Raw genomic sequence first — 13,530 nt, 5'->3', positions numbered from 1 at the left:
ACGCAAAGAAATTAGAGTTTGCGTATCCATGGAACACGAGCTCAAGATGGAAACCACGATCCACGATCATACCAAAAGAAAATCATTGGCACGGTTCTCCGAACAGTGAGCCTCAACAATATGATATATTAAAAAAATACGGCCAATCCCAATTGTGGAAAAAAATTGCAGATCTCTTTCTATACAGTAAAAAGGAAGTTTGATCGACATAATGTTGGATGAGAGGATCAATATGTGGTCAAATATCAGGGATGTGCAAACCCTCAACTACTTGCAACAATGTTAACTTCGACAAAGAAATAGGCAGCAAAATTCTGCCACAATTTGCAACAGACCCAACAATCACCGAAAGGCAGCTCTACATATTGTCTGGTCGAGATCTGAAACACAAACTCTCCAAAAACCACGAACCCATCACATCGACGAGATCCCATTCAAGATCTACATTAGATCGAAATTATCATCACTCAGATTTTACTAAATTCAACAATAATTCAACGGGGAAGGAATTGCCTCCTCTGATATCATGTAAGATTATTTTATTACTCACATTGTTGTGTGAGAGTGCATAGAATACCTCCATTATAGAGCGATGGAGGAGGCCCATTGTCGGTTAAGGATAACTAACTACGACAATTGGACAGATGCAAGTCCCTATGTGAGCTTACAACTCACCATACTTAGCTCATAGGGAAATGAAGCGTTGGAAAAAACAACTCTAACACCTGAAAGTGATTAAATCAATAAGTTTGAGATTGGTTCACATTCAGTGCTCACTTCAAGAGTAGATTTACTTGAAGATGCAAAGGTTCAGTTTGTTCTTCCCAAGCGCATTATTAGACCTTCGGAAGAAGTTGTCAACAACAGGAACATAATCGAACAAGGAGGTGTCATTTCATACTCCAAACTACTCTAAACCCATAAACAAAGTTACCAATCAAATGGAATTGTAACCTCAAAATGGGAACTCTAGCTAAAAACCCCCAAAAAAAAACATGAAAAAACAATCCATAAACGAAAAGTTTGTATGTTGGAACGACCTTTTTTTTGGGTAAATTTTCAATTTTTTTTTAAAATGATAGTAAAGACCATTTTTTTTGTGAAAAAAACACCTTGAAATAAAAATGAGTTGATGTTAGCATCAACATTTTTTTTAATTAAAATTTCAACATTTTTTAGCAATGACATTAAAAATAAAATACCATGACTCCAAAAATCATTAAAATTTCAATAGTTTCAACAATATGTTGAAGATAAAATATCAAGACTCAAAAAAAACCCAAAATTTCTAACAATTTTCAACCATGGCATTATGACTCTGAAAAACGTTATAATTTTGGAATTTTTCAACCATGTCATTAAAGATAAAATATCACGACTCCAAAAAAACATTAAAATTTCAACATTTTTCATCTGTGGAATTAAAAACAAATATCATGACTATAACAAACCTTAGAATTTCAACATGTTTTGAAATCAAATATCATGGCTAAATTAACCCTTAAAAATAAATACCTAAATCAAAAAGTCATTATACCAAATCCTAAAAATATAGTTCTTTTAAATTCTTAGTCTAAAACAACTTGACATATTGCAACGAAAACTTAAAAATCAACCATCAAACTTTATTCATAGCGGAGACGAACTTTATTCATTGTAATAAACAATGAAAAAATAACTATCAAAATGACACATATTGGGTCAGGTTGCTAGTCTAACATCGACACAACCCTTACGCAAAAATAAATAAATAAATCAATAAAATTAAAAAACAAAAAAAATAAAAACGCCCACGGGGCTTTCAATTTATGGTGAAAGGGTGCACTGTTAAAGCACTCCTTGTGATAGGTCACAAGTTCAAATCCCGCGTGGGTGCTTGTTTACCAAAAACACAAAAATCATAACCCAAAAATAATAATAAATAAAAAATTAAATCAAATTAAATTAAAACATTGAAAAAAGAAATTTTAAAGATGATAATAAAAAAATCAAATATAAAAAAACAAAGAAAAAACCAAAAAATAAGAAATTAACAGAAATAAAAAAATAATAATAAAAGTCACGAAAAATAATCCATAAAATAATGAAAATGCAAACATAAAAAAAAATAAAAAATATATATTAAAAAAGACCAAAAAATATTAGGAAAAAAAAAATCTAAAAGAAAAACCTTGGCAACCCCATGGCCACTGAGGTGGCAAGCCGATTTTATTTTTTATTTTTTAAATTATATATATATATATATATGTTCTTTTATTTTTTTATAATTTGTTTTGTTTTGTTTTTTTTAATATTTTTTTGTTTTTTGTTTTTTTATGTTTGAATTTTCATTGTTTTATGGGTTTTTTTAATACTTGATCTTTTTTTTAATTAAATGGTTAAATAATAAATATTTGAAAAAAAAAATGCATACTTAAGACAAAAAAAATAAATAAATAATAAAATAAAAATTAAAAGTGTCAAAAATATGCTTTGAATAAAAAATAATAATTGATGTTTTTCAAAATCCGCGTGAAAATCAACAATATTTTTAAAAAATTATCTATACTTAATATATCAGGAATTTAAAGTGTCAAAAATAAGCTGAAAAAAAGGAGGGTTTGATGTTGCATCAACATTTTTCAAAATTGTCATGAAAGTCACCAACATTCAAAAAAATGTGCAAAGAAAATTTAACGTGTCAATAATATGCTCCAAAAAAAAGGTGTATTTTGAATCAACATTTTTCAAAATCAGATGATTTTTTGCTACCTTTAAAAAGGTGAGAAATCGGTTCAGTTCTCGTTTGATTGGTAGCTATGTTCATCGAGTTTCAAAGTGTTGGGTTTCTTCATGATGGTTCATCTTCACCTCTTCTAGATTGTGCTCCTCTTCCATGTTAAACACACATGGACAACAAAACTAGTATGAAAGATAAATCAGTGAGTACCTTTTTATTAACAATAGATATACATTTATAGTACACATATGTGACTCTTGGGATTCAGATCCCAAGGTCTCTTGGACTGCTTTGTCCATTCAACTTCCACGCTAACCCTTTAGGATTAGGTGTCCAACATTCCCCCCTTAATCCGAAGGGTTATGTATGAGTCCAAGAAGAGAGCTGTAATACAAAATGTGCAAAAAATGCATGGCAGCACTAGGCTGAATGTGCTCTATGAAATGTTGGTAAAAAAGGGCGGTGGTTTAAGGATGACCACCAACATTGGAACGCTTAGTGCAGTTCCCGGAACTCTTCCAAGACTGGCAAGAAACTGAAGTTTTCTGCTAGAGGAAGTGATCCTATTGTTTTAAAGAGGGAAACCTTCAACCATGAAAGGGAGGTCTCACCCCGCATAAAAGGTAAAACTTCAACCTGAAAAGGGAAGTCTCAACCTGTGATGGTTTAAGGATGACCAACAACTCTGTAATGCTTAATGCAATTCCTGAACTCTTCCAACACTGGAAAGAAGCTGGTGTCTTCTGCTAGAGGAAGTGTTCTTAATCTGTGATGGTTTAAGGATGACCAACAACTCTGAAGGCATGTTCAGGCATCTTGTCTCTGGCTACAACTCTGAAGCTGGTGTGGGAGGTTGTTGCTCAGGCTCGCTTGATGAAGCTTTGAAGCTTGTAGATGACCATCATTTCCCCCCCTGTCAGGTACAAGGTGAGAAGATGGAGAAAACTCAACTGCAAGACTGTTCAATACTCTGGAACAAGTTCTGACATGTGTTTGGAATATCTTCTTGGCTGTTGATGCCCATTGCCAAGAAGCGATCCATCCAAGATGAATCTTTGTTCTTGCAGGTGGTTTGTTTATGAAGCATCTGTGTGAAGAATGACTGGTTTTATGACAGTGCTCACATGGATGAAGATCAAAACAGTGATCTTTCAGATGGCCAACTCGATCACAGTGTTGGCATTTCACGATCTGTTGTTTTTGTTGTTGTTGTTGTTGCTGTAGAAGAGGGGCAGATTCTGGAACAGCTGAAGCTGAACTGTCATGAAGAGCATGTGAACTATCATAAATGAATCCAGCACTCTGAAACTGAATGGGCTTTGAGTAGTCTGGAATATGAAAGGACAAGTCCTTGTCATATCCAAGACCAGTTTTGTGCTTGTTGTGGACAAGCTGTTCCCAAGGTCTGATGATGGGCTTGGGAAGTGCAGACTGAGTTTATGCATCTGCATATACAACTGCTGCTTTATCTGAATGATCTGTACCATTCATGGAAAATTTTAGGGGCTAATGTTCGCCCAGTGGGCTAATTTTCCATGATTTTTCCAAAAAAAAGATTTGCCAATTTCCAATTTTATAAAAGACGATTCGCCCAAATTTTAGAATATAAAATTATTTTACCTTAAAATTCGCCAACATTATATAGAGACTATATAAAAAATAACTATAAATTTGAATAATTTTACAAATATATCAATAAACATTTATAATTTGCATATTAGGGATTAGCGAGATTCACCAATGTTTTAAACTTCAAGAAAATTTTCCATCCTTAAAATTTTCCTTGGTACCATTATTAACATGCTGCTGATGGGTGGTTGTCTCAATGTTCTGAACAGAAACAGGTTCAGAATGGTGTAGCTCTTCTTGCTGTAGCTGTGATTCAAGCTGCAAAAAGTCGATCTTTTCTTGTGCATCATGCAGGTAGGTCTGAATGTCAAAAAGAGTGTTTTTGATAACATTTACCTTCCCACCAATAGTGGAGTGTATTAGTGTATTCAGTAACTCTAATACATCATGAAATCTAGCCATTGTCTCAACAAAGAAATGAACACTCAGCAAGTCTAGACAAACCCCAACTATTGAAGATTTCAAAAAATCAGTTTGAAAAAGGCACTCAACTAATTCCAGCTAAGAATTTAGCCAATCACTAACAGATTTTTCAATTATCAAGTTTTCACTGGTAAAACTACCAAGGCTACATATTGGCACCCTTTAGATGAGAACATCATTCACGTTTACAGTTCTCTGGTTTACACATTTTGTGCATTAGAAATTAGTCATGCCGTCAAAGACTCAAATGTACCAAATATATCAGAATATTTACACACAATGACTGTAAGCTGAACCCGTGTACTTTATTCTTTATCGCAGCAAAGTAGAACAGAATACAAATAGAACCGAAATTTCACACTGTAGAGACCAATTATAATCTTCAGAAGCTATTCTGATTTTCTTCTAGTTGCAAAGAACCATCAACACTTCTGGTATAATATTATGCCACTGTTTGTTGCTCACAGTTCCCATTCACACTATTCAACATTGAGACTTAACTGTTAAAAGTGTCGTTGAATACCGCAATACAAGTATTTTATGTCTGCTAATCTGACAGAGTTCATTTTTCAAACCTGGACACAGGCAAAAGCTGCGAAGTACTCGCTCATTGTCACAGCTCATTTGGCTGGAAATACGATATTAGTTCATCCAGGTTTTAACTGAATCCAAGCTTTACTCACTTCCAGGAATTGACAATTTGCGGCAAAAATGTTCAAAAAGTTTTCTAGTGAGGAAATTTCTTCCCAGAATCAAGTAAAGGCATCTGTGCAACGCAAGATCCGCCAAAGCATTGCAGAGGAGTATCCGGATTTGGAGCCTGTATTAGAAGATTTACTTCCAAAGAAATCTCCTCTTATAGTTGCAAAATGCCAGAATCATATTAATCTGATTTTGGTGAATAATGTACCATTCTTCTTCAACGTTCGAGATGGTCCTTACATGCCGACCCTACGTCTATTACATCAATATCCGAACATAATGAAAAAGTTTCAAGTAGACAGAGGGGCAATCAAATTTGTCCTTGCCGGAGCAAACATCATGTGTCCTGGACTCACATCTCCTGGTGGCGCTTTGGATGATGACGTTCCTGCAGAATCACCTAGATAAAACTAAATAGGATGAGGACAATGAGGCTGGAAAACAGAATTGGACCCAAGAAACTGAATCTTTGCCCTTCTTTGCCGCCCAGAATGTGTAACCAGTTAGTGAGAACACCACAGCTGCTGTTAATATCAATGCCTCCAGAACTATCCTTCCTTTTGTGTATGTACAGGATATGCCAACAGTGAGGCTCAGAACAACAGTAAGCACTCCCAACAATGCAAGATTAACCAGATGCTTCTGATGATAGGCATAAAGAGGGCACATCAAGATTAAAGGCAAGATGGAGATGCCCAACAAGAGGCCCGGGGTTTGAACCAGGAAAAGATTGATGGGTGAATACAAAACCACTGCTGCAGCAACAATTACGGTCAAAAACAATTGCGTGCTCAAGATTGAATACGCTTTCCTCAGGAAATCCCATGGCATTTCGTTGTCTTCGAGGCTGAGACCAGGATAGAGGACTCCCCCTCCGCCATGTATTTAGATTTCTCAGTATTTTAATCGCCAGCATTTACTGTAGTGTTTTATTGCAATGAGCGTCCAACGCAGCGTGGTCAGCGTCAGATTAGGCAAGATTAGATGCCACGATATTTAATAGAAGGGAGACATCGCCCGCCTGTTCATCTCCAAACACAGTTTTGGCTTCAACACAGATCGATCTGAACCTGTTTCTGGTATGAAAAATGGCCTTAGAAGATAGATACATTCAATATTCACCAAAGTATTACGATGATACATACGAATACAGGGACGTTATTCTTCCTGAACATATTGCTCGAAACCATCCGAACACCAAACTTCTCGATGAGGATGAATGGAGAGCAATAGGAATTTGTCAATCTGTTGGTTGGGTGCACTATGCAATTCATATCCCAGAACCTCAGGTCATGCTGTTCCGAAGGCCACGCCAAGACAACTTGCAGCAGAACAATCCCAATAACCTCAAAATGTCTTCAATGTATCTAGCATATCAATGCCCAAAATCATTCAACGCAGACACCCAACTTGGAGCAGATCAATCCCAGAAAAATTCCCTCAAGACGTATTCGAAGTCTTTATTCTTTAAGAATACACTCAAAACCGCAGATTTGGGGTTCACGGATTCTTTGAGAACACACTCAAAACCGCAGATTTGGACTAGTACGTTGTTGAATCAATCCCAGAGCAATAATCAACATTCATCATAATCTAGTCAACAAGAATAAAAAACGAAGGAGCGTTACGTCAATAAAGACTGTCAAAATTCCAGGAGTGCAGGTCACGGAGTAGCACGCAGGATAGTGTGTTACATAGAATAATGCAGAGCATCAAACCACTGTAATTTCAGGAGCAAGGATATAACTGATTTGAGCGCACAGTCACCAAAGTGAGCGTTGAGAAGTCAAATAATCAAGAGAGGCGTTAGAACAGTTAGCTGAACCGATGGGAGAGCGGCTGAGCGTTAGACTGAGAATGGCAGAATATATAAAACGCATAACTGACAAGCGCAGAGAATTGTCAGACAATAGAGGCGCAGGTGTAATGACGCTCTGTATTCAGAAGAACAGGCAGGCGCAGGCACAATTAATGGAGCGTTACAGGTAATGAAGACTAGGCCAGCACTATTCAAGGCAACTCAGACCAGTTGCTCAGGGAAAACAGGCCACTCATCATGGCTCTGATACCATGTTAAACACACATGGACAGCAAAACTAGTATGAAAGATAAATCAGTGAGTACCTTTTTATTAACAATAGATATACATTTATAGTACACATATGTGACTCTTGGGATTCAGATCCCAAGGTCTCTTGGACTGCTTTGTCCATTCAACTTCCACGCTAACCCTTTAGGATTAGGTGTCCAACATTCCACAACAGCGACAAATTGTCAAATGCCAACATTGTGATAGAGTTGGCCACATAAAAGATCATTGTTTTGATCTTCACCCTTGTGAGCATTGTCATAAAAATACTCATCATCCAAACAACTGCTTTGAAAACAAGCCTCCAGCAAGAATGAAAATTCACCTTTGATGGATTGCTTCTTAGAAATGGGCTTCAACATCCAAAAATATATTTCGCTCATACCAAAGAATTTGTTCTCGAGTATCGACACATCTTGCAGTTGAAATATACTCATCTTCTATCTGACAAGGGGGGAATTGATGGTCATCTACAAGCTTCGAAGATACATCAAGTGAACCTGAGCCACAACCTAAGCCTTCTACCTAAGCTTAGATCCAAAGTGAGCGATACCCAGATTCAGAGTTGTAGGCAGAGGTAGAGTCATGCCCCATGAGCATGCATTTTGATTGGTGGCCTTCCTTAAACCACCACATGTTGAGACCTCAGTGGTCTCTCTTTTCCAAGAATTAGTGATCACTTCCACTAGCAGAAGACTTCAGCTTCTGGCCAAATTTAGAATTGTTCCAGGAATTGCATCAAGTGTTCTAGTGTTGGTGGTCAACCTTGAACCACCACCATTTGAGACCTTGAGTTCTCCCACCTTATATCATCATTTCATAGAGCAAATTCAACTAATTTTTGCCCTGCATTTTTTGTATTTCAGCTCTCTTCTTGGACTCATATATACCCCTTCGAATTAAGGGGGTAATTTTGGACACCTAATCCACTAAAGGTTATGGTGTGGAATATGAATAGTCATTGGAGTCTAAGAGACCACTTAGAATATGAGAACCAAGGGTCATAAGAATGTATTAATATGTAAATCCTTGTGAATAAAATGCATTCAACGATTTATCTTATCTGTTGTTTACATTGTTGTGTTGTTTAACAATATCATTGTGCAACACCTTGTTATTTTTAGATTTGTATGTCTTTCATCATTTCCATGTGTTTTACAAAAGCATAATTGATCCATCCAAATATTTTTGGACTATCTCCCAAACATCACTTACATCACTCCACCCCTCTTCTGCAAAATGAAAAGGCTTAACATACATCACTCCACCCCTCTTTTGCAAAATGAGAAGGCTTAGCAATGGAAGAAATTTGTGGAACATGGCTAGCAAGTCACTTCGGAGAAATACTTTCCCTCACTAAAGCTTTAGAAGCCATAACCTATGACTTATCCATCTTGACTTGAAGCCAACTAAGGTAGAGGGTAAGGAGGTGACATCCTTCTCTTGGCTCTCTTCGCCCAAATTTGAATTTGGATTTTATTCTATTCCTAGATTAGATTGTAGAATGACCTTTTGAAGTCTTCCTTCAATCACCGAAAGAGATACTTATTATCTTGAAGAACACACATCCTCACCAAACTTCACATATATACTAACTATTATCTTCTATTGCATTGGAATGTAGATCTAGTAAGCCTCTAACATCTCACTATATCCAACAAAACTACCCCTCATACTCAAGGGTTTCAACTTTGTCCTTTCTGATCAAGAACGTGAATATAAACTAGATTACACTTGAAACAAAAGTTTGATATTTTTATCACTGAGACAAACACCCTCCAAAATTTGCCTACACTTGAATTTTGGACCCTATTTGTGATCCTATGATCTATCGCTCCTTTATTGTTCTTAGTTGTTTCATGATCGATTGATGTTTTTCCAAGTGATCAGGTCTTCTTCTCATAATATAAGTGTCAAAGACACTTGCTTACACCCACTTAACCTTTTGATGCATTCTCAAGTGCACTCTTTTCTAGCAAGCTTGAAAGTCAATGCCCACCCTTGCAAATAGGCGATGCGCAATTCTCCAAAACAATGATTGCACAATCCTTGGAATTAGTGCATTGTGCAATCCCTCATAGCAATCCTTGCATTGTCTTTAGAGGCAATGCATTGCGCACTCTTACACTGTGCACTACGCAATCCATGTCAATAATCAGTGCGCAACTTCAGTCAGCAAATTCACTCGTTCTTAGTTGCAATTGTACCATCACTCAGGTGACTTTTCCTCTACTGTCACTTTTGTGCATTTTTGCTTTCACAAGTGTCACTGTCATTTTTGCTTGCTTCCATTTTAACAAGTGTCACTTTTGTGTTCTTTTCGCTATAGCATGTGTTGTATTCAATTTCTTTAGCTTTTACAAGTGTCTCTTTAACTTTTTTTACTGTCACAAGTGTTGCTTTTGATTGTTTCCACTCCAGCATGTGTCGCACTTTAGCGCACCACAAGAGGCAACTCTAGCACATTCTTTTGCATTAGTTCATCATATATATCATAAGAATATGTGCTACATACTATCCCACAACGCAACACACTTTTTGGTTGTAGTCAATGCTCTTGCCATAACTTGTATTCTAGGTGTCGCAAAATGACGTTTCAACTGTCACACTTAGAAATAAGTGTCACTTTGCTATCGCTTCAAGGTATGCATGTGGATTTTGAATTTTGTGGCATGTGTTGATGTTATCTAGGTGTGATATCATCATTTCATGACTCATTTTTTCTCTCTTGTCTCACTAATCACACACTTAGCCATTTTTGGAGCTTTCACTATCTTTGCAACTTGCTCAATCCATTTTTGGAGCTTTCACTATCTTTGCAACTTGCTCAATCTTCGACCAAACTTTTTGCCCCTTGGAACTATGCATTATGCAACCTTATCTCACAGTGAAGCACCCTTGCCTCCTAGAATTGCGCAGTCACTACCTCCAAGGACTGTGTATTGCGCAATCACAGTGCATAGTCTCTGCCTCTTGTCCCTCAAAACTACACAATCCTCTCTCCCAATGAGTCTTCCACTACAGATTGTGCAATCTTGGTCAACAGTCAGACCTCACTATCTTCCTAACCTGCACAATTGCGTAATCACTTGGCTTAGTCTTACCTGAACTACGCATTGTACAATCACAGTAAACAAACATGCTTCACTACATCATTCTCTCCCCCAAATGCACAGTTCTCTCTTCCAATCCCTCAGCCACTACGCATTGTACAATCATGGTGAGCAAGCCTTTCTCATTGTCTCACTGAGTTGCTCAACTGCGCAGTTCTTTGTCTCTTGCCTTCCAAAACTATGCACTGCATAATCATAGTGAGCAAGCCTTCTCCCTCGCATCATTGATTCCCTCAACTACGCAGTTCTACTTCCATATCCCTAAGTTACTGCACAGTCGCAGTCACAGTAAATAGACCCTCACCACTACCTCTTGCTCCTGCGCAATGTGCAATTCCTAAGCCTCCTCCTCAATCCTGCACTTTGTCCCAAGTCAATCAGTGTGCGGCATGAAACAAAATAGACTAGGAGATTTTGGGACTGATGTTGTCTTGTCATGAATGAATCCTATTGGTAGGTACTAGTATCTTGACATGTCTTGTCATGAATGAACCCTATTGGCAGGTACTAGTATCTTGACATGTCTTGTCATGAATGAATCCTATTGGCAGGTACTAGTATCTTGACATGACAGGACAATGCTCGAGGAGGATGCCCAGAATATCATGAAGGAAGACATTTGTGAATTTAGAACCATGAAGGGACTATTAAGCAATAAGATGAAGGGACACTAAATCACGATGGAAGATTGAAGGTCAAGATCACAAGGAAGACTTCATATCATCTAAGATTTGGGATAATGAGGATTAAACACATGCAAGACTTATCATGAAGATACAAGGGAGGTCATCAAGGAGAGGCTTAAAGAGAACACTTGCAAAGAAGGAGCAAAAGGAAAAACCATCATGAAGAACACAAATGGATCTTGAATCAAGACAAAGATGTCGACCTGGAAGGTTTTAATACACATCTAGATTCTTTGGAGGATGAGGATGAAGAACAAGAAAAGACCCATCATGGAGAATTCAAAGTCATAGCCATAGAGAGAATAGCTTGGCATGGCCACGTCATCATCAAGTTCCATGCCATCATTGCCAAGTCATGGCTTGTACAAGTGTCAGCACAATGTCTTATATGTCAATGTGTCCCACATCATTTGTGGAATGTAATTATTGTATTTTCTAAAATGAGGAAATGTAAAATGTGTGGAAGACCAAGGGTCCCACATGGAATATTAAGGGTCACTAAAAAGTTCTAAAGTAATGTAGAAACCTAAAGGTCACAAAATAATTTAAAAAGTCAAAGAAGAAGCTCAAGAGTCATGAGGTACATCAAGAGTCAAATGAGAGGTGGAGAGTCACCTCATTTGTTATAAATACACCCTCATAACTCAAGCAAAGGGATTTTTGGGACTTAAACTCTTCACCTTAGCTTCTCTAGCTTGGCATAGGAGAGAAGATCTTTCTTTGGAGGAGCAAGTAATGACTTAATGTTCCACTATTGGAACTAGTGTGACAACATTGTAATTGTATATCTCGGGACTTTCACTTAATATATGATTCTTTTAGAGTTGGTGCACTTTCATGCATATGTCGTGAATGATTGTGAGACTATTCTTTCAATTTTTACGATGTATGTTTATGTTAACAAATACTAATGAAAATCAACTATTTTGTTGGCTTTGGTATGTATCTTGTTGAAAGTGCGTTGTTACTTGCTTTTATGGTCGTTGTTGTCTTGTGAACTACTTTGCAGGTTAACTAACGATATTCTTATGCTCTCATGTGACTCTTTTAGGATAGTACTATTACTTTTCTTCTAGAGGGTCACTCTCTCTTTCCTAGCCATGAAAACACCTTATATATATTTCAATTGTATGCCTCACAGTGTCAATTTACTTGCTTGGTTCAAAGATTGTTTGTATAATCTCTTGTATTTATAATTGCAGCCAAGGAAAATTCCTAAGGATAACAACAATTGACCTTATTTTTGGTTGGGACACCTACTCCAAACGGTGTGAGGTCTAATTGGGACTTCATACTGTGAAGACCCCCTTATTGGTAGACTTCCAGCACCATCAACAGTTGGCGCTAGGAGGGCCAAATGACAAGCTGAGCTCATTGAGTTGGTTTTGAATCTCTTATCTTGAATGGTTCATTCCCAAATCATACTCCCATGTTGCTTTTGTAATAGATATAATATTAAACTTTCAATCCCCATGGAACTTTTTTACGACTTCTCTCAATTAAAGTTTGATGTGATGATGCAATATCCATAGCTGAGCATACATCTTAGTTTCTTCAATTTTGTGAATCTCATCAAATCGATTGTGAGGATGTTGCTTGTATATTATTCACCCTCACACTTGAAGGTCGAGTTAAATTATGGTGTCATACCTTACCAGTTGCTTCCATTCATTCATTTGAACAACTCTTTAAGGAGCTTCATCAAGCCTTTGGTAGGTATGATTACTGAGATGTTTATAAAAGGATTGAACAGCTCGGGATGAAATCTGATGAATCAATACAATATTTTTGTTATATATTTCTTCACCTATGTTATGAGTTTCCTGAAGAAGATGTGGATTGGGATTTCTTAAAGGAAAAGTTTCAGCGCTTAGTTCAAATCTCCTTGGAGTGATCTGACCTTAATCCTTGGTTAATAGTACTCTCCCAACTTTTATTAACCATCACACATCTCTAATCTCATAGGAGGAACCAACCATTCCTTCTATCCCCACTCCTTTTGATGTTGGCATTGGGAAATCTGAAAACCGAATTATTGATCCATTTATCCTACCTGTATTTCCTTTACCCTAATAAAGGTGTCATCCGAGGAAATTATAAATTTTATTCTAATCCCGTGAAACAAAATGGGAATATTGATCCCTTGACTCCTTCAGATGACATTGATGT

General features: G+C 37.0%; 1 pseudogene; it reads right to left on the bottom strand.

Moving 5' to 3' along the window:
- Positions 1-5,873: 5,873 nt before the first annotated feature.
- LOC149208247 (BI1-like protein pseudogene) lies at positions 5,874-6,616 on the bottom strand (annotated as a pseudogene).
- Positions 6,617-13,530: the final 6,914 nt, after the last annotated feature.

The sequence above is a fragment of the Pinus tabuliformis genome, chromosome 1_2, assembly GCF_031772625.1.
Source record: "Pinus tabuliformis cultivar Carrire ecotype Pingquan chromosome 1_2, CPIR1, whole genome shotgun sequence".
In the NCBI taxonomy this organism is placed as follows: domain Eukaryota; kingdom Viridiplantae; phylum Streptophyta; class Pinopsida; order Pinales; family Pinaceae; genus Pinus; species Pinus tabuliformis.
Note: the sequence above shows the minus strand (reverse complement) of the source record. Positions and strands in the feature narration are given on the sequence as shown.